The sequence below is a fragment of the Acomys minous genome, assembly GCF_964271855.1.
Source record: "Acomys minous genome assembly, chromosome: 15".
NCBI classification, from domain to species: Eukaryota; Metazoa; Chordata; class Mammalia; order Rodentia; family Muridae; genus Acomys; species Acomys minous.
Window position 1 is genome coordinate 47338081 of NC_140497.1, and position 22700 is coordinate 47360780.

The window sequence follows — 22700 nt, forward strand, 5'->3', positions numbered from 1 at the left end:
AAATGTAGTGTCTAGTCCCTACCCACTAAGAGTAATGGAGAAAAAGAAATTTGCTGTAGAGTATTTCATATCTTGGTCCTCTCTCCTCTCCTCTTCTTTCCTCTCCCCTCCCACATATGTAAAACTATTTATAATATATATTATATAACATACTTATATATAATATATTTTTATATATGTATTCAGTTGAATATATATTCAATTTATTGAAATGACTTTATAGGCTGGAGTCCACCTAATCCAATAATGGCTGGCTGTGAATGGAAAATCCAAGAATTTAGTAGTTGCTCAGTCCACAAGGCTAGATATCTTGACTGGCCTGCGGTATATATTTGAATCCCAAAGAAGTCTGCTCTAATGCCAGCAAAGGAGTGGACCTGCTAGCAAGGTGAGGGTATGCAGGCAAAGAGCCAGAGCGTCCTTCTTTTAGATCCTTCCTTATACAGACTTCCGACAGAAGACAAGATCTAGATTAAAAATGTGTCTTCCTGCCTTAAGATCCACATCAAAAAAGTGTCTCTTCCTACCTCAAAGACTAGAAGTGGATTCACCTTCTTCAAGCCAAGAAAAAAAAAATCTCTTAGTGTTGTGCCCTCCATTTCTGGATTGTAGTTCGTTCCAGATGTAGGCAAGCTGACAACCAAGGACAGCCATCACAGGGCTTTAGTCTGCTGAGACAATCCTATAGTCCCCTGAGACAATCCCACAGCTTTGTGCTGTGTTGCACCAGTGTCTGTAGGCTGCAGGCAGGTCTCGCCAATACCCCGAGCTGGCCTTGGATTTGCACTCACACTCTTTCCCCAGACCACAGAGGACTCCAGGAGTGAGCTGCCACACTCAGTTTGTATTTAGTTTAAGTGATTGATTAGTTACTTGCCTTGTTGCTGTGACGAAATGCCGGGTGCAGACTGTTTAAGAAAGGAAAGGCTTACATGGGCTTACACGAGGGTACAGTCCACAATGGCTGGGACCGCATGGAAACAGGAAACACGAGGCAGCTGGTCACACAGCATCAGCATCCAAGCAGCAGAGAGAGAAGGATGCTTATATGTAGCTAGCTAGGGTCCCAGCCCATTCAGGGTGGGCCTTCCCACCGCCGTTAACTTCATCTAGATAATCTCTTAAAGGTGAGCCTGGAGGCTAATCTCGATTTTTTACAGGCCACCCTAGGTTTTGTCAAGTTGACACAGTGTCGGCCATCACAGGGGATGCCACAGGGGATGTGCTCCAGGGCCGTTGGGAAGCATTGGAGTTGTGCACGGTTCCTGGAAGTCTGTTTGAGCGCTACTCATTGAGAGCTGAACATTAGATCCCTTAAAGGACTTTTAATTCACACAGCGCCAAAAAAAAATCTTGCATATTTTGCATTCTTGTTTGTTTGTGTTTAGCCAGCTTGGGCTGGCCTCAGACGCCCCATTCGGTCTTGAACTCTCCGCTTCAGTTTGTAATCCCAGGTGTGATGACAAGCATGTGCGACCAAGCTGGCTACAGACTTTTTTTTTTAAAAAACATAAGCACATAGTTTTTCTATTACATTAATTGAACATTAATATATATCATAAAATTACATTTCAAGCATTATTAAATTTTCATGTCTTCAGCCAGTCCTAAGTGACAGTTGGTTAGTAAGTCCCTCATCCCTGTTTTAATAAACTTATATTTTAAGTACATCCTGTGTTGATGTGCTGCCAGCGTTTCGCGTGGAGGAGCCTGAGTCTCTGAGGCTAACTAACGATGTTTCGTAGACGTAATTGCTCCTATTTTGCCAGGATCAGTGCCCTCTTTGTTACCTGTTTGTTTGTTTGTTTTTTTTTTATAACACAAGCCCAGGATATTGGAAGACACAGAAGGTGTCAATGTTGTGTGTTCTGATGATGTTCGGATGGAAGTTGGTTAATGGCACTGTCACGTTCCCTATTTCAAGGACCATGAAGTTCTCTGCCCTATACTCCTGTGCCATGGCTTGGTGTACCTGCACTCTCAGATAGGAACACACACACACACACACACACACACATACACACCCAAAAACAAAAGAAACATAGCGCAACACCCCCCCAAAACAAAAGAAACATAGCATACACACACACACACACACACACACACACACACACACACACACACACACCGAAAACAAAAGGAACATAGCACCCCTCCCCCCCAATTGACATGGCATCAGAAACATTGATTCTCATGTTTGGGGCCTCTATTGAGACTCTTTGTCTATGTGACAAAGTAGCTGATACATGCAGTATGAGAAAGGATTGACTCTGTGTCATGCTTCTAGTCTGTCCTGAGGGAGAGACTGTGGTTGGGCAGCATGGCTCCCTTTAGAGCAGTGAGGAAGTAGAGAGCACAGAGAGCGAGGATGCTGTCACTGCAGGCTTTCTTCTTTTGCTCCATGGGGGTCCTCAGCCCCTGGAACGCAGGGGCTCAAGTCCAGGGCAGGTCTTCTCTGCTTCGTCACCTGCGTCTGCAGATGCTCTTTCAGCATGCAGATGTACTGAGTTGAGGCTCCACTACTTGGCTTTGTTGCTTTAGGCCAGTGTTTTTGCTTCTTTAGGCCGGTACTTGCTTTTCATTAAAGGCGGCTTGCCAGATAGTTCTCTGTAGCCCCGGGGTTTTAAAACATAAGCCCTAGGGGAAAGCTGCCTTTGAAGTTGAGTGTTTACCTTTTAGTTAATTTCGTGTTTTTTTTCAACTAGCATATAAACTGACCTAGTTTGCTTTTTTCTTTTTTTTTTTTTTTAATTGCTGTGATAAAACACTGACCAAGACAAGCCTGGAAGGAAAGAGTCCACTTTCCTGTCCATCATGAAGTGAAGTGAGGGTGGGACCTCAAGGCAGGAACCTGGAGGCAGAACTGTGGGAGAAGCCGTGAAGGGGTGCTGCTCACTAGCTTGCTCATCCTGCCTTGCTCAGTTGTTTTGTTTACAACCCAAGACCACAGGCCTAGAGGTGGCCCCGCCCACAGTGGGCTGGCCCCTCCCACATCAATCGTTAATCAAGAAAATGCCCTTCTCCGCCACTTGCCTACAGACCAAGCTAATGGAAGCGTTTTCTCAGCTGGTGTTCCCTCTTCCCAGGTGAGTTCAGCTTGTGCCAAGTTGACAAAAACAAACAGACAAACAAACGAAATTAAGCAGCACCCAAAGGAATAGGCTCCATTAGGACATCTTCATGCATGCAATTTACTCAGGGTTATACTTCCGCCTGCTCTTGCTCTCCATCACACTGGTTCCTGTCCTCTTCCTAAACAGTACCCTGTCAACTTTCACGTACGTGTGTGTGTGTGTGTGTGTGTGTGTGTGTGTGTGTGTGTTGCATAAGTATGAGCATTTAGAACAAACTGGTATCTCAGCATCAATCATCAGGAACATGGGTCTCTTATGGTTAGTCACGGATGGCAGTAGGAAGCCTCTAAATTCCCCTTAGAAGCCACACTCGGCATGCGACACAAACTTTCAGTACTATCTGTACATTTAGGAGGAAGGAAGGGAGGAAGGGAGAGGGGGAGGGGAGGGAGGGAGGGGGAGAGAGAGAGAGAGAGAGAGAGAGAGAGAGAGAGAGAGAGAGAGAGAGAGAGAGAGAGAGAGAGAGAGAGAGAGAAGGCAGGCCTAGTTTGGCACATAATTCTCATCTGCCTATGCCTACTGAGCTCTGTTCTGCCTAAATAGTATCCTCATGTAAAATTTTCACCCTGCAGTTCCAACAGTTAGATCCCATCCTAATAGGCTGTTGCAGTTGGGATGAAGTTTGTGACACAGGAACTCCAGGGGGAGGGGCCCTCAGACTATGGCGTCCATGTGGTTGCTGAGTGGAGGTGATTCTGGAGGGAGGGTCATGTGATGTTGATTACTGAGTCCATCATCTGCAGGGGGATACTTGTGAGAGTGCAAAGGGATGCTATTGATACTTTTGCAAAGTCAGAAAGGGTAAGCCAGGGGAGTCTGGGTTAAATAGGGCCATCTGTTCACCCAAGCTGAGGTCAGGCCTGCAAGCCTGGGAGACAGAGGAGCCTTTATGAAACGAAAGGAGATGCCAAGGGCACAGAAGCCTTAAGGACATATTTGGGGGGGCGGGGGGAGAGGAGAATGCTGTGGATTGATTTTTTTTTTCCTCTGCTTCATTTTTTATGAACTCTGCTTCTTGGTGGGCAGAAGATGTAAAGGCGGGAACCAGGGGATTTAGTTAGCATCAGGCAGAACTTCTAGACCTTGTTATGTGTATTGTGCTTGGGCAACTTACTTCCTCTGTGTATGTGTGTGTGTGTGTGTGTGTGTGTGTTTCATTTGATTGAAGAACTGTAAAGAAGTTTAAGCTCTTGGGACCTGGTACTTGCTCAATAACCAGAACCTTTCGTTTTTATCTTCCTAGAGATAAGGACTTTTAGTTCCTTATGGCACTGTACTGTAAAACAAACTGCACTCGAGCATGTGTGCGGTCCTGGTAGTTCAATTTGCTAACACTTGCCATGTTAATGCGGTTGGACCTTTTTGTATTGTTTCAAACAGCCAACTTAACCTTTCGGTGCCCAAGGGGTTTAGAAGAAGAAGTTCAGGACTACAAGTCTAAGTAAATATGTAGTCTAGTTGTTGTGCCATGCAGTGTGACACATTGCAGTGTGACACTCATTTTGTCAACTTCAGTGGCTCTCAAAGCGTCATTGGGACTTCTTCCTTGCCCTTGTCCTGTGAGGTGTGGCCAGCAGAATTCGTCCTCTGCCATGCTGTTTCTGACGGGTGCCATCCTCCCGTGCCCCCTCTTCCCCCTTCCATCCCTTTCTCACTCCCTGTGACGTAGGTAAAACGTAAAAGTAGGTCGAAGAGTTTAAGAGACACAGCACTTAACCCTTCAGGCTAATAGTGAAAAGACTCAGGGCCATGCTTGTTAGTCAGCAACTCCCGACTGTGACGAAACGCTTGAGATAAACAGCCTAAAAGAGGAGAGGTGGCCGGGCGGTGGTGGCGCACGCCTTTAGTCCCAGCACTTGGGAGACAGAGGCAGGTGGACTGCTGTGAGTTCGAGGCAAGCCTGGTCTACAAAAGCGGAGTCCAGGACAGTCAAGGCTACACAGAAAAACCTTGTCTCAAAAAACCAAGGTGTGGGGAGGGTGATGGGGCTGGGGCAAGAGGAGAGGTGTATTTTGGCTCACGGTTGCAGAGGCCTCACTCCATGGTCTTACGTGCCTGTTGCTTAGGGGGGGGGGGTGGTCTATGGTAGCAACAGTGCACCATGGAAGGGTACCTGGGAACAAAGGAAAGTTTTTAGGCCCTAGCAACTGCTTCTAGAGCATCCTGCCAAGGACCATTTCTCCCTAGGGCCCACCTTCTCAACACTGTACACCTCCCAAGACCTTCCTAGGCTAGAAGGCAAGCCTTTTTATCCCTGAGCGGTTAGGAGGGAGCCAGGATCCACTTCCCAGCAGCCTCTGGATCTTTCTGTAAGGGAAGCTAGGTGTGCATTGTAATGCAATTCTGATTTTATCCTTTAAAAAAATTTTTTTTTCTTTTTCTTTTTCAAGCCCTAGGGCTCTTTTATTAGAGTTTAAAAGAAAAACACCATAGGACAGGCTAACTTTAAATCTCGGCAGCTGCCCAGAGGAAAATGCAGAGAGAGGGGAAAAAACCAACCAACTGATCATGCTGTTTGAGTTGTCCTCTTAACGGGCAGCCCCATGGTAGTAGGCAGCCACGTGGCAGGAAGGGGATTTTTTTTTTTTTTTAAAGAAAGAATAAGGAAGCCCAAATGTCAAGAAAGCATATGTAGGTTCTGGTTAGCATCAAAAGAGAGTCAGAGGTTTAAAAAAAAAAGGGGGTAAATGGGTGGGTGGGGAGCGGAGGCTTTCTTGGGTCAGGGCTCTCTCTGTTTACCCATGTTTTGATGGCTTTTGTCTTTCATCTATAGTGGCTGGTTTTTGTTTTTGTTTTTGTTTTGTTTTTAATGTGACAGACATTTCCATGGCCTTACTCACATGTAAGCCAATGCATCTATATAATTGATAGTTTTTCTGATGAATTTTGGAGCTGTGGAGAGCCCGAGTGTGCTTCAGCTTTCAATAGCATTGCCTGTTTTCCTTTCCTTTCCTTTCCTTTCCTTTCCTTTCCTTTCCTTTCCTTTCCTTCTTTCTTTCTTTCTTTCTTTTTTTTGGGGGGGGCGGGGGTTTTGAGACAGGGTTTCTCTGTGTAGCCTTGGCTGTCCTGGACTCGCTTTGTAGACAGGCTGACCTCGAACTCACAGCGATCTGCCTGCCTCTGCCTCCTGAGTGAGTGCTGGGATTAATGGGCGTCCGCCGCCACACCCTGTCCCATTTTAATGGAAAAGAAGCTCCAGTCTCTTGACCTTGCAGGCCACTGTCCAGCCCCAGTTCCTCGCTAGCCTCTTTTATTTGCACTAAGTAACTGTTTCCTCTAGTGTCCCCGGGGGACTTAGATCTGATGTTCTCCAGGCACCCCCCCCCCCCATCTTTCTGGGTTCAGGTCCCCTAAGCGCTCTTAGTGTGGCAATAGAGTTCTGAAAAGGGCTCCCGGTTATCATGTGACCCTCTTGAGCGGGGTTTTCACACGATTTTATGTGCCTTTAAGAACGCCTCACCATGTTGCTGATTCATACTTTTCCCTAGACCTCAGGTTTTTCTCTCTTAAATTTAATTTTCTACCATCTCTGAACTGAGCCCCACCCCCACCTCCTTTTCAATTAAGCCGTCCCCTGCTGTTTCTGTAATGTTTATGGTGGCATCAGCAATTTGCAGCTATTAGCAAGCTTGGAAAAATGCCACTCTGGGCTGGAGAAACGGCCCAGTGGTTGAGATCACTGGTTAATTAAACTTGTAGAGGACCTGAGTTCAATCCCCAGCACCCACGTGGCTGCTCATTACCAGTCTCAGGAGCATCCAGTGTTCCCTTCTGGCTTGCGTACATGTGGTGCACAGACTATGCCGGCAAAACACGTGTGCACATAAAAATAAAAAATAAAGATGAAAACAAATTAAAAGAAAAATGTCAACCCAACGTTTCTGTTACCCCCTTCCTTCCTTCCTTCTTTCTTTCTTTCTTTCTTTCTTTCTTTCTTTCTTTCTTTCTTTCTCTCTCTCTCTTTCTTTCTTTCTTTCTTTCTTTCTCTCTTTCTTTCTCAAGACAGGGTTTCTCTGTGTATCCTGTGCTGGAACTTGCTCTGTAGCCTTCCTTGGCTGACCTCAAACTCATGGAGATCTGTCTGCCTCTGCCTTCTGAGTGCTGAAATTAAAGGCATGGGCCTGTTTCTTGATGATTTTTGTTTTGTTTTGTTTTGTTTTGCTTTTAGTTATTTGGGTGCTTAGTTTTGAAAACATATTTAACACACTTAGCAAACTTGTTGCATGTCCTCTGTCTGCGTTTGACATCAGATTATTCTCTGATTATGTTACAGTTTTGTCTCCTGGTCCCACATATAAGGATCTCCAGAGCAGTAATTGTGTGTGTGTGTGTGTGTGTGTGTGTGTGTGTGTGTGTGTGTTCATACTAATTTTTTTTTCTGTTGTTTAATTTGAGGGGAGGGCACTGGGTTGATTGAATTCAGAGTTTTTGCTCATGCTAAGCATGCCCTCTTCCATGGAGTTACAGCCTATAGTATAAAAAGGGCATTCAGTTAGTAACCACTTCCTGCTGGAATTGGGAGAGCCCCCAAGATGTGTTTGGCAAGTTCATGTCTTCGTAAGTGCAGGGTACCCCACGCACATGGATTTTTAGTGAGCTTAACCACATTGACTTTTCCGTTATTTAAGTCAACTATGAAAGTCTTACCCAAACGGCTGCATAAGCCCTCATGAAACCTGGCTGTAATCGAATCCTGAGTTGCAGTTCTCTTGAGGATGGCCTTTGAAACGTGTGTTGCACCCACCATGGTGGTCTAGAAGCCATGTTTTCCTAGTTTATTAGAAGGGGGGAAAAAGTCTGCTGAGTGGGATTGAAATCCCTTTAACAAGTAAAATATGTGATGCGTTGTCTCGGGGCCCCTAGAGAAACCTTATTCGGACCTAGCGGAAAACGAAACAGACCTAATACCCATCAGGCGTCTTGGGTCTTTACCAAACACCTTGGATGATTTCTTTGTGCATCTGTGTTGGAGTGAGCATGTTCTAGTGAGCAAAGTGCCCGTCTCCACGCAGGCTGACTATATACGAAGACATTCCTGAGGATAGCAGATCCTTCAGGTGGGTGGAAGAGCAGGTAATGATGTGCTTAGCAACAGCACCTCCTCACCTCAAATCCCACGAGAGGCAACATGTCCGTAGAAAATTAAATTAACATTCTTGAGAATGAGGCAGGAAGAAGGAAGAAAGGGACAGTTCCAAGAGTCAATTAGTCCCCAGGGACCCTTTCCAGTTCCCACAGTAGAAGCCAGCCAGCTATGATATGAAACATGATGGGGGGGGGGATGGAGGGGGGAGCAGGGCCTCTGGAGTGAAGATCCCTGCAAGGCTGAGTCTCTGCGATTGTTAATGTATCAGGGTTTAACTATATGCAAGGAAATACCTCGAGTTACTGTTAGTTCTCCCGGGAGAGTAAGCCATCTGATACAGACAAGCAAGTGACACCAGATCTACCTGACATTTCATTACAGATGAAAGAGAATGGCCGAGCTGGCCGAGGAGCTTGTTAGGAGGCCCCGGTAACTGTAGAGAGCAGGAGGCTGGGGAGCTCTAGGTGAGCTGTGAATGAGGAGCTTTGTGTGGACGGAGCCGGGCTTCTCTGTGCCTCTTTATTATGTAAATCCACACGCATTGCTAGCTTTATTTTATTTTGAACTTAGTTTCATTCTTTGTAGTCCACACTTTGCTTTTCTTCCTGGGCTAGGAGGCGAGCTCTCCTGTTCACATTATATATATATATATATATATATATATATATATATATATATATATATATACACACACACACACACACACACACACACACACACACATTGACTCCCTAGACTCTCAGGTTCAGCTTTATTCTTTGTGCAGATGGTTACTATCAGGCTAGTATTTGGGCCGGGTGCACTTGTCATTAAGGGTGACTATCTGGACTTGGTGCGATGGCCCCCATGGTATAGTCACTCATTTTGTGATAGTTTAGGACTTATTCAGCATGCTTTATGTTATTCATATGTGTGTGTGTGTGTGTGTGTATATATATATATATAACTTTAAAATCTATGAAAACACTGTGTTCTGGTTATGAATATGTCAATGCTCCACAATGCATTTTGCACCTGGATGCAAAGGCCAGCATTTCTCGGTACTATCACCAGGCAAACTGGAATTATAAGACAAAGACTAGAGTGTAGATGGGTCAAAGATAAATTGAGACAAAAATTTGATTTATAATTTGATGGCTAAATCTAATGTTATAGTCAACTGAATGTTATTCGAGCCCCCCCCCCCCCCCGCCTCTGTCTCTCTCTCTCTCTTTTTTTTTTAATTTTAATTTTTTCCCTTTGATTTTTTGAGACAGGGTTTTTTTGTGTAGCCTTTGCTGCCCTGGACTTACTTTGTAGACCAGGCTGGCCTCTAATCCGCCTGCCTTTGCCTCCCTGAGTGCTGGGATTAAAGGCGTGCGCCATCACGCCTGATTCTACTTGAACAGTTTCTAAATATTGTTGGCAGCAATATAGTGGATACGCGTTCTGCTCAGGTAGAAGTCAACAGCAACCGGGCCGGCAAGATGGCTGGTGGGTGATGGGACTTGCACCGTTGAAAGGGAGAACCAACTCCTAAAAGTTGTCCTCTGCTTTCCCCCATGTGCACTGTATTGCATGAGGGCCACTTTGCTCACACACAGTAATCACAATAAATAAAAGGAAAAGGTAAAAAAAGTAGAGAGCAACTGCTTGTAAAGTCTGACAGGTAATATCATGAAAATAGTTTAAGAGCGAATTCTATGGAATATTGTATATCTGATTCCAGAAAGTATGTTCTCAACATACTACCTTGGAGGGAATATGTCACAGAATGTGTTTCTGTCTTGAAAGAAGCAAGAGGAGGCATTCTTTAGCAGCGCTGCGTCTGTAAGTTGCACCTGGCTTTGCTGTCACCGAGTGCACTCTTACCAATGCGCTGGTTCGGTATAGCTGTCACTGCTTTGGAAAGTTTATAAGCTGGTGACCCCATAGGCTCTGCACTGTGCACACACTGTCTCCCTTAAGTAGCAGGAATTTAGCTGCTTTGCCTGCCACATCTCGCATGATGCTCCAGTGTCTGGGCTGCACCCCAGAGCCCTTACTCAGGTTGGCCCATAATCCATCGCTGATGGTCTCCAGCCAGTAAGTAAGCACCCACTTGGCATAGATAGCTGTGATCAAAGGTGACAGGAACAATGCAGAGCTTTGGTTAATGATTATGCAAGGCTTCTTCTTCTTCTTCTTCTTCTTCTTCTTCTTCTTCTTCTTCTTCTTCTTCTTCTTCTTCTTCTTCTTCTTCTTCTTCTTCTTCCATCATTAAGGCACGAAAGACACCACAAAGAGTTTCGTTAATCAAACAAATAGAGGTTAAAGAACTGAAGTGTTTGGGGGGACACTCCAACCCTAAGTCATTTGCAAGTAAGGAAGCTGCTTTCGGGGGACAGATTGGGTTTCCTTAAGAAGGAAACCACCTTTGTTCCCAGTCGCCAGGACATTCCTTATAGGTGAGGTCACCCTGCACTGCTGATAGCTCCACCCCCCACCCCCCCCACCCCGTTTCCTAAAGAGGGCCCCCCCCAGGAGGCTCCCAGTGCATTCCACTTCTCACAGTCCCTAAAATGAGGCTTCAATGTACCTGTCCATTAAAAGCTTCTGAAGGACAAAGGCAACCTCAGAGGCTTTGTGAACCATGAATTGACAGTAAAAGACAGTTCTGCTCTGTTTTACAACTAGCTTCGGGAAGAACAAAAGGACTGTTCATTCCGACATGACTTTCAAGTAGTTTTATGAAAGGGAGGCAGATGGTCATCTTGTCATGTGCGTGAGTTTTAAGGCTGCTTGACAGAGATTATTCGAAACAATAGTTTTCAGTTATTGTGATTTAATGAAGTTGCGGAGAGGAATTGTGTCAGGGAGTGTATAAATGCTGCCACTTCTATTTCTTAAGGCAGTGGGAATTTAAAAGCAGTTCTTCCTGTCCCTCATAACACCCAAAGAGGGAAAATGTTTATTGAAGACCAGATTAAGCTGTCTGTATGGGCGTGGTCTCCTTGTTAATCTTGTACCGTTTGCGTCTTTTATGTTATGCTTTGAGACAGGATCTGTGTTGCCCAACTTGGCCTGAATTCCTGGCCTCCACTGATCATCTTCCTTGTCTCGGCCTCCTGGGTGCTGGGACTACAGGCGTGTGCCCCCAGTTCCATCTTGGAGAAGCTCCCATCCTGCCTCTGTTAGTGTGACCCATCACACTAACACACTAACACAAAGCTACGTGGTATAGTGACCTACCAGATTGGAACAGCACAGCCGAGCCTTTCCCTCTTTTCAGCTTGTATAGCATCTTTAAGCCATGCCGCCTGTTCCCGAAGCCACGAGGCCCTTTGCCTTGCTGTCTGCTCCGCTGCATGAATGAACAAACCGCCTCTACGATGACTCTCATGGCTTGTTCTTTGTGTCTGTTTGGTCTCTTCTCAGCTGTCACTTAACAAAAAGGTCGTTTCAACCACCGCTTCCAAAAAACCAGGTCCTCAGATTTCTGCCGGCCTTCTAGACTTACTCTTTTGACTTTGCTCTGTAGTGTTTACGTTACCCACCATGGCCCTATTGTGAGGGCCAGGATGATGGCCAGGTTTGTTCTTATCTGTGTCAGCAGCTGGGTAAGGTACTTTGCTTCTTGCCGTGACCATAAATACCTATTAAGAAGGAAGTGTGTAAAATTGTGGGCTTTCTAATATGTGCACTACCTTCCAAATAATGACATGGAGACCTATTATGTTTTTCTTTTTCTTTTTTCCTCAAGACAAGGTTTCTCTGTGTAGCCTTGGATGTCCTGGACTCACTTTGTAGACCAGGCTGGCCTTGAACTCACAGTGATCTGTCTGCCTCTGCCTCCCCAGTGCTGGGATTAAAGGCATGTGCCACCATGCCTAGCACCCCCTATTATGTTTTTCAGTAAGCTTTTTGTTTGTTTGATTTTTGAGACAGGGTTTCGCTGTGTAGCCTTGGCTGTCCTAGACTCGATTTGTAGACCAGGCTGGCCTTGAACTCACAGTGATCCACCTGCCTCTGCCTCCCAAGTGCTGGGATTAAAGGCGTGCGCCACCACACCTTTGGCTGCTCCTGTCCTCATGGTGACTCACTCATGAGGACCCTTCTGGTCCCCACCTGGGATCCACTCACTGGATTGGAAGTCCCAACTTTAACTCTCTAGCCCAGCTATAGGCTGTTCAGCTCTTTATTAACCAATCAGAAAAGAGTTTAAACGAGATTGAGACAGGAGATGCTTCATAGTAATGACAGTGCCAGCTCAGGACTCAACCAGATCGCTAGGTACATTTGAATACTCGATGTACTGAACCTTCCTCCAAGAGAAGCGCTTGTTTTGGTTTTCAGTTTGAGGAGATGCAGACTGCCTGGAGCGGGGGAAGGCTTGGCCACAGGCTGCTTGAAGGGGGAGCAGAGTGTAAAGCTGTGACTCCTCACTTCTTCATACTTTAGGAACAGGAAGTAGACAGTAGGCGGGAAGAAGAGCCTCTTTTAAATCTTTCCAAAATGGGGGTACCAGCTAAGGATGAACTGTTCCAACATATGAGTCTATCGGTAGGCATTTTGCATTGAAACCTCAGTTGCCTCTACGTAGTTTGCTCTTTAAGAACACATCAAACTAACAAACCTGACCTGACGTGTGTCAGTGTTGATTCTGTGAACGGCATGTTAAAAATTAAAGTGTCATGTGTATGCTTGTTTGGAATTTCACTATGCATTGCTTTATAAAGATCATTGTGAAATGATTTAAGCATGTCTTTTCTTTCCTTTTAACTCAACATCAATACAGAGCCAAGCTATGGCAGCATCTGTGTTTGGCTCCTAGACATGAGCATAGCTCCTCCACTCCTGGTAGCATTGGTGTGCTGCAGCGGCCCAGAGTACTTGATGAAGGCATGGCTGGGAACGCTTTTCACGCACTTCTGCAAAGTTCTCTGAGCAACATATTCTTGAGAAGTGACATTATTTTCCGTTCCTAAAACTGTTTAAGGAGTGGGCGGAAACACTTATTAATCTCGCCTGTGTCGTGACTTGTGCCTGGTTCTGAGAATGGTGTAGCGTAGATGCAAATTAGCCTTCGGATATATCCTTTTCTTCCCTCTCTGTAAAAGAATACAACCACATTGGGGGTGGATTCCTTTTCCATGTCTGCATCCTGGTGATGCCCAGAATGAATTCCCTTTTCCAATATGATCATTCCTGTGCAGATTCTATGTAAATTTGTTTCAGCATCTTCATGGAGCCATCTATCAACATGGCCGCAGTCACGTGTGTTCCACCATTTACTACACTTAAGCCCGCACGCATGCTTCCTCCAACTTTCTTTCCCAGGGAGTCACATTTTACTGAAAATGTATCTTTTCCATTATTGCCTCATCTGTATTCAAAGGAGGAACAAGTGCTTGTGTTTTTCCATGAATAGTGATTGTGCACTTTGTGGTCTTCTTCTCAAATAGAGTCATAGTGCGATCTCTTATGGTGCCCTATTAGATTTCTGCTGTTTAGATGCCTGAGGTTGTTATAGAGAACGGAGCATTCATTTCTTATAGCTTGAAGCTCATGAAGTTTAAGATCCAGGCAGCGGTAGCATTAGTTACCAGGTTAGGGCTCCTCTGTGCTTCCAAGCATGTTGCCCAAGAAAATGGTCCCTCTTAGAAGGCAGAAGGGCAAGCTACATCTTGAGTTCTCACGTGGGAGGCTTGCTTATGATCCAGTTACTTCTTAAAGGCATCCGATCTCAATACCATCATCTCATTGCGAACACTGGAATTTCCAAAGACCCATTCAAACCATAGTGTGGACAATCAACCAAAACAACGTAGACCAGTTTTGGGAGGACACCAAAAGTGACCTCACTGTTTGGGTGGGAGGAGCTCTCGCCTCCATGTGTGATGGTCTCAGACATCTACCACTCAAGGGCAGCAAGCTTGGTATTCATCTGTCTTACCTTCTTCAGGCTCTGTCTGTGACGTCTAACCCTTCAGACTTGCCTTTGATCCAGGCCTGTCTGAGCTCTGTGGCATCCCTCATTTGCCGCTTCCTAAATAAACCCTCTCCCCTGGACCACGCCTACGTTGCCATGGACAGCATCCCACGCCTCACGGGTTCTGTGGACATTAATTGGAGAGATGTTCCCTCTTGAGTCTGTCCCTCCCATTGCCCTCTGCACTTGTATATAAGTCTGTTAGCCTCTTTCCAACTCCGACCCCCATTTCCAACCTCTTTACTTTTAATTTGTCCCCTCCTTCCCTCTCCCATTTTACTCTGTGAACTCATGTTTGGCCACGACCCTTTTTCCAATCACCTGTATCTTTTTACTTTGGTAAATTGCAACCAGAAGTTGTTTATTACAGTTCCTTCACTATTTCTGAGTTGTGGCAGAAGAGCCAAGGCATAAAGCAAGCACTGAAAGATGGTTTTCATAGCACACATCTCTGAGTTTTCCTGCAGACCGGGACTGACGTTGCCCTGGTTTCAGACAAGGAACTATGGGACGAAGTTTTTTACAGCACTTTTTATAAGACTGTCGTCTTTACCAAGGGATTATTTTATAGATGAAATAACTTGACTGGGCTTTTACTTCCAGAGTAGAATAATCGATGCCTGGTTGACTTAGAATGAAGAATCAGGCCTAGCTAATGGAGGTTTGTATCTGTCTTAAAATAAAAGTTGAAAAATTAGATTTGTCGCTTGGTAATTTAATTTGTAGGAAGTTAGGGGAACAAAGGATTCCAAACCAGGTTTTTAAAAAATCAGTTCTAATTAATTGCATGTGCAGATGCATCAGCTAAGATTGGGAGGCAATTAGTCTAATTATGTTTAAAGTACAGTTGCATGCCTAAATAGATAATCACACCCGCCGGCCTGCCTATCTTTTTCTCCTTTCTCCTTTAGGCATGTAGTAAATTTTTTGGCCATTAAGCATGACCTCTTCAGAGTCTGTGGAGCAGACAAAGTGACGGAATGCAGATGGCAGGGCTGCATATACTACTAAAGAAGTCAGATACTCTAGCGACAGTGTCTGTAGAAGGTGCTAGAAGAAAACTTTAACATATGCTAGGGAAATTTTATGCCCTCTACCTAGCTTTGATTTTATTTTCTTATGTTGGGTAAGCTGAGCTCTCTATGAAATATCTGCCTAATGAATGTTCCTATTTGCAGTAAGCTGCCTGGTACACCGATACTGTATTTTTATATTGAATGCTAAGAGATCATTTGAATTTCAGAGAGAAACTGTAGTGACGCTGTGCCTAGCCATGTCCCTGTCCTCATGAAAGTCCATTCAGTTGAGGATGGCCAAGTAAGTTCTTTTCTGGGCACCGGTAGGTGTTTCTTAACCTGCCAAGGCTTCAGTTACTGCAGCTTTATAATGGATGAGACAGATCGGTTTTCGTGTAGACATAAGCCATTGGCCTTTGGAAAAATGGCTGTCCGTGGGTGTTCATGATGACTTTGCCTAGACTTCCTTAAGAACTAGTGTGACCTCCTTTCAGTAGATTGGGTTTTATTGGACGTATCTGCTGAAGCTGAAGGTGGTCTCATACAAATACTCCCCTAGGGCCCCTCCTTTGCTTTTCCTGTAGCATTAAAAATGATTTACAAATTACGCTTTGATTTTTATAGGCTATCCCGCAGTTTCAAGACTCAAGTCTTCATTACCGACCTACCACAGAGAGTTTGCTCTTTATATCCCGGATCTCTGGCTGTCTTTTTAGTAGAAACAGAGATTTATTCTCATTGCTTTATCGGTATGATGTGAACTGCCCAGTAGTCACAGCATGAGGTCTCGAGAACAGGTTGCTAGAGAGGTTGGGACAGTCCTGAAAGAATATAAGCTTACATCCTTGGGCTGGTTAATGTTTTGTCAGTTGGACACAGACTTGGAACCTTGGCTGAGAAAATGCCTTCATCAGACTGGCATGTGGGCAACATGGTGGGATGTTCCCTTGACTGATAATTGACATGGAAGGGCCCAGCCTACTGTGGGCCATGCCACACTTGGGCAGGTGGTCCTAGGTTGCATAAAAACCAAGCTGGGCAAGCCATAGGGAGCAAGCCAGCAAGCAGCATTCCTCTGTGGTCTCTGCTTCAGTTCCTGCCTCGAGGTTCCTGCTGAGTTCCTGCCCCCCCCCCCCCCCCCCGTTTCTCTTCATAAGGGGCAATAAACTATAGACTTAAATAAATCCTTCCTTCCCCAACTTGCCTTTGGTCGTGGTGTTTATTCCTGTCGTAGAAGTCTAACGAGGGCAGTCCTCTATGTGCTTTCAAAATATAGTGGCTGTAGAAGGACTCTGGGTGCACTTAGACAGGGACTTGATGCTTGAGGATGTAGGCGATTCCAGTGAACACAGTTGTTAGAGCCTTCTATTCACACTTCATCCAGACAGGCGTAACTCCCACAGGATTTGTCTGTCGGGCGTTTCAGGTTGACTTTCTTCTTGGAGGCATTCCTGTAGGGCTGGCGATGTAGTGGTTAAGAAGGAAATTCTTCTGAGCTGCTCTCTCTCTCTCTAACGTTAGACCTAAGAAATGCTAGTAAATCTGAGCTAGTTTAGGGTTTGAGTGTGTAAGGAAGCAAGTGTTGTTTAGCACATATTTGATTTAGTCATGTCAATTTGGTCAAATGGCTACATGGTGTACTTAGCTTGGTATATTTACTTCTGTACATCTGACGTTCTGTAGAAATATATAGACAACTTTTAAAAATATATTTATTTTTTATTTTATTTTATGTGAATACATTTGTACCGGTTGAACATATATATATGTACCATGTTTTGTTTAGGAGCCTATGGAGGTAGACGCAGCATCAGATCCTCTGGAACTGGAGTTACACACTGTTATGACAGTCATATAACACTGGGAATTAAACCTAGGTCCCCTGCAAGACTAGCAAGTGCTCCTAACCACTGAGCCATCTCACCAGCCCCTGCAACTCTTTTCACAAACCTTTCCCTGAGACATGGATTTCTCCTGTTTTGGCTTCTGATTTTATTTCCTTACACAGAACACATTTGTTTCCTATTGATAAAATGCTAAGTGATGGTACAAAGTACAATTTATAGGTGTTTACAGAATTTTGTCACAAAATCAATTAAGTATTGCTGATGAAGCTTAGAAACATTCAGCACTGTAGCTATGGCATTGTGCTTCATTTCTCTCTCTCTCTCTTATACACATACACACACACACACACACATACACACACGTGCACACTCATCCACCCCCTACATTTACACTCACATTCCCATTCATACCCACCCCCACACTTGCACTCACACACACACACTCATATCCATCCCACCCTTACACACACACACACACACACACACACACACACACACACACACACACACACTCGTACTCATGCCTAAGCCCCACACTCATACCCCCACACGCTCACACTCATATCCATCCTCACACTCACCCATGCACACTCACACTCATACCCACCCTCCACGCTTACATTCACACTCACCCATACACTTATACCCAGCCTCTACACTTATACTTACACATACACACTCATACCGCCACACTTACACACGCACGTGCACACTCATCCACCCCCTACATTTACACTCACACTCACATTCATACCCACCCCCACACTTACACACACACACACACACACACACACACACATACCCATACTCATGCCCAAGCTCCACACTCATGCCCCCCAAACTCACACATGCACATACACACTCACACCCATACACACCTCCCACACTTACACATGAACAACCACACTCATACCCACCTCCCACACTTATACACACACATACACTCATGCTCATGCCCACTCCCACATTCATACCTGAACACTGATGCTCACACATACACACTCACACTCACACATACACATATCATACTCCCCCCCACACTCAGGCCCACACCCCTCCACACGCAAACATGCCATTTTATGTGTTGCCTTATTTTACTCCTCCCTTTACATATCAGTCCAGCTCACATAGTCCCACATTCATTTTGGCTGGTTAGACACTAACTAGATTTTGTGTTTCTTCCCTTCGAGGAAATGCTAGCTTGCTTCCATGAGCTTAAGTTACTAATGTACCCGTAGGAGATCGATTGGCGCTCTGACACTGGGCTATAATGTGTTCTTGAGTCCACAGAAAGATGTATTGTGGAGTCCTAGCATTGTCGGAAAGAGATCATCTGTGTCGTGGCTTAAGAAAGGGGAAAAAAACCAAACCAAAACAACCAACCCCGGAGGAGCTTTATAAAAAGCAGCAGGAAGTGCTTGCTGAACCAGCTCTGGTCCATTGTGTGGAGGGGTTTGCGGATTTTTAATTAAGCTGCTGAATGCTAACAGTTCACTATTCACATGGAAAAAAATTTAAATGGTGTGTGTGTGTCTGTGTGTGTGTGTGTGTGTGTGTGTGTGTGTCTGTGTACATGTACATCTGTATGTTTGTGCAGGGCAGGCAAAGACAAAGACCTGACAGTAAAATTTAGAATGACTATGTGTGAGAGCAGTGAGAAAAACAATGAAGTGTGTGTGCGTGGGGTGTGTGTGTGTGTGTGTGTGTGTGTGTGTGTGTGTGTGTGTATGTCTTTAAAAAGTGAGTAGAACCCACCTCTCAGATTGTTCTGGGTAGTTTTGGGACCAGACAAAAGGATGACCCTGAGGTGATGGGCATGCAGAAGAAGTCTGTTGCCCTAGAGACAGACTTAACATATTGACTTTGGCCACCCCAGGGTAGCTCGCTAGCTGGCCATGTCTGCAGCTGTTGAAGACACCTACGACTTAAAGTGTAAGTTCACTGTAGTCCCTGCGAGAGATCACACTGATGGTTGGCTGGGAATCTCCAGGATTTTATGCCACCTTTTGGGAAAGAATGGAAAGAAACTGAATGGATGAAATTATCGTCATCCTGGAAGAGTTCAACTGGGGAAAACATAGCAAGAGGACGCAAGCTTGCTACAATCTAGTGCGAAAGGCCGTTGAGGGCCAGGTTCAATTTCAGGCATCTGTTCCTAGCACAAATGAGGTAACTGGAGAATGTAGATAACAAAATTAATACTCAGGGGAGTAGTTAAATATTATTTAAAGATGGTAATGAGAGAACTAGCCTATAACGATCAAGATCTCAGCCCGTCCTAATTTTAAATGATTCCCCAGAACTCTGCAGCTTTTCAGCTTCCTCCTGTTCTGGCATGCCTTGCCTTTTGGTACAGTTATTTTTCTATAGCTGTCCTGGGAATAACATGTGTCTTTGAGACACAATAATCTAATGAGGGCTTTGTTTGAAAACTGCGAGATGAAATGAACAAAGCCTGGGATGGGAAAGACATGACAGCCATCTCAGAAGCGGTCTCCGTTGAGTGTTATTTCAACTGCAGGGCTGGCCTGAGGTCCACCTGTCTCAGAGGCGCTAGGCCAGTGGTCCTCACCCTTCCTAATGCTGCGACCCTTTAATACAGTTCGTCAAGCGGTGGGGATCCCCAGCCATAGAATGGTTTTCGTCGCTACTTCAAAACTGTAGTTTTGCTGCTCTTATGAACTGTATATGAACACCTGTGTTCTCGGATGGTTTTAGCCAGTCCCTATGAAAGGGTTGTTCAGTTCCCAAGGGGGTCATGGCCCACAGGTTGAGAAACGCTATGCTAGATGTTGCTAAAATGTGCACCCCTGATTCTCTACCCCAACCTGGTGGATCTGATTTTTGGAGGCTGACTGTGACTTAGAAATCTTCAGTTTACAGATTTTCCAGGAGACCCTTTGACTCACTAGAGGTGAAGGCTCAGCACTTCCGGGATGTCCGCATGGTTCACAGCTGTGGTGTGTATAGGGGATTAAGGTCTCAAGTCTGTATAGGGGATTAAGGTCTCAAGTCTTTGCCATCTTGGTAATAAAAATTGCAAAGGCGATGGATGGTACAGGAGTCATTGCCCAAGCAAGGTTTTGGGATGATGGTGGTGGGAGTTTTCATGTTTGTGTTTGAATCACACTCAGATTCATCTTTGCAGTGGGGTTTTAGCCAGCAGACTACCTACCCCCTTGATGGAAGTGTGAAAGAGAATCGTGTACTGTTTTAATTTTGGTTCCTGAAAAAGTGTTAAATTGTAATACAAAAAGGGCTAAGAGCTTATAGATTCTTCCAGTCTCACCAAAGTATCTCTTTGATATCTAATACTCTGCAATGGATAACAATTGTGTGTGTGTATATATATGTATATATGTATGTGTGTATGTGTGTATGTATGTATGTATGTATGTATGTATGTATGTATGTATGTATGTATGGTTTTATTTCAACCAGAATGGCTAAAGAAGTGGGAAGGCCAAGGTTGCCTTTGCCAAGCGTTCGAAGGCTTCCTGAGGACGAAGACAGCTCCCACTCCCCAGCAAGGCCAGTGCACCTCAGTGACTGAGTTGTAAGCTCAGCTGTCCATTTGGGGTCCCTACAAGATCTCAGCTTCGGCTTTTGGTGCTTGCTTGCTTGTTTGTTTGCTTGTCTATTTAGAAACAGCCTAGTTCTCCCTTTTCTAGAGATGCCGTTCTGATGCCTGGGTCTACGGTTGTATGTATGGCTGATTTTCTTTCCTGAATGCTTTGGGTAGAGTTTAGGAGTGCAGATGTCGGCTGTGGGCCTGTGCCAAAGCACATCCTGTTTGCTCAGATGCTTTCAACCCTTCTCCATCCCTCAGGCCTTCAGCTCAGCGTATGATAATTTAAGATACAAACAGAAGCCTCCCTCCTTCTCCAAATCAGATGGACTGGGCATAACATTTGCTGCATTCCTGCCAGAGGTTGATGTCGTTGAAGAAAATCTATTATATCTATCTTAATCTTTTGCCTTCTCTCCTGCTTTTTGTTTTCTATGAGAGGGTCTTACTATGGAGCCAAGGCTGTCGTCAAACTTGATATCCTGGCTCAGCCTCCCAAATGCTAAAGTAAAAAGTGTATGTCACCATATCTCAGATTTAAGTCCCTTTTAAAGCAGAAATGCATGCACACGTTAGTTTGAATATTTAACTTTGGATCCATTTTACGTGGAGTAGAACAATAATAGCACAGACTTAGGTGTTCTTAGCTCTGAATAGATGGCTTTAAAAGGAAGGGCTTTATTTCTTTAACAAAGGCTTCTGGGCAGTGAGAAGGGTGCCCGGGAGATGCCACTTAGACCATGTAGTCTCGCGCTGAAATGGGCTCATGTACAAATAGTGTAAGTCAGGGACCGAGTAAGGCAGGGCAGGGCAGCATAGTGACGTGACTAGTTAGCAATCATGCATCGCTAGCACTCGGAATTCCTGAAAGCAATACTGAAACGTTATCGTGACAGGAAAAAAAAAAGGTACAGTCACGGGCTGACTTAATTAGAGGGAGATGGAGACGATGTAGGTGGGCCTTCTGTGGTTTAATCATGCAGACGTGAAGAGCATCTGTACGCACACCAAGATGCGTGCACTGTCAACAGGTGACATATCAAAGGACCACTGTGTTATATGTGGCTTGCTGTTGATGGAAATATCATTTCTTGACACTTGGCTGTGTGAGGTGGTGGAGGTTATCAGTTCAGTTGACATGGTCATACATGAAGACATCAAGTATACTATAACTGTTCAGTTGTTGACTATGAAACAAACAAACAAACAAACAAGTCTGTCCACATGAAACTGAAGCATCTGTCCAGAGTTGAACAGTTTCTCAAACTTCCTTTAATAGTTGAATCTGAATTTATTATCAGATATTTTGAGAGATTTTTTTGGTTGAATTTGCAAAAGTCAACTGGCCAAGGGTAGTGTGTTTGTTGCCTGGAGACTGCAGTCTTGGGTGTACCAGGGTCAGTGCTGGTGCCTTGTGTGTTGTATGTCTCCTACATGTAGCTTCTTTTAAAGAAAAGTTCCTCATGACTACGTCCTAGGTTCTACTTTGCAATTGATTGTCATTAATAGGATGGTTACCCTAATCTTTAAAGCAGTGCACTCGTTTGCATTAGTATAGAAATAATTGGAAAGGTACATTGCTGAAGGTGAAATGGTTCAATGTTTGCGGCCCCAGACTGTGCCTGTTAAGCTTTCCAGAAAAGTTTCGGGTAAAAGAAAGTTAATTTTGGGGGCTGGAGACATAGGTTAGTGGTAGAGCACTTACCTAGTATGTATGAAGTCCAGAGTTTGAGCCCTAGCACTGCCAAAAACGGGGGGAGGGGGGGGAGTTCACTTCGAGGAGTTATTTTAAGTGACAATTCATCTGCACACAGGCTGAGTGGCAGTGACTGTGTCATGTATGTCCTTTTCTCCTTCATTCCTGAGCAGTTCTTGAGGTCCAGAACTCACTTTATTGACCTGTCATTATTAGCCGTTTCTTCGTGAATGTTGCTTGGGTTATTGGCCTTTAGCACGTTTCACTAAAGATACGTGATGATAACAAAACTGCTCCCCTCATACGAAGCAGGGGGATTTATAACCAGCCTCGTTGGCCCAGTCCTGGCAGAAACATCCGTCCACATATGGCTGTGAGAAGGAAAGGCGTTCCAAGCTGGAGA

The 22700-nt window shown here is 44.8% G+C and overlaps 1 protein-coding gene across 1 annotated transcript in view; it reads left to right on the forward strand.

Moving 5' to 3' along the window:
- SH3RF1 (SH3 domain containing ring finger 1) overlaps positions 1-22700 on the forward strand; it is a 164458-nt gene that overhangs the window by 14196 nt on the left and 127562 nt on the right. The window lies entirely within an intron of this gene.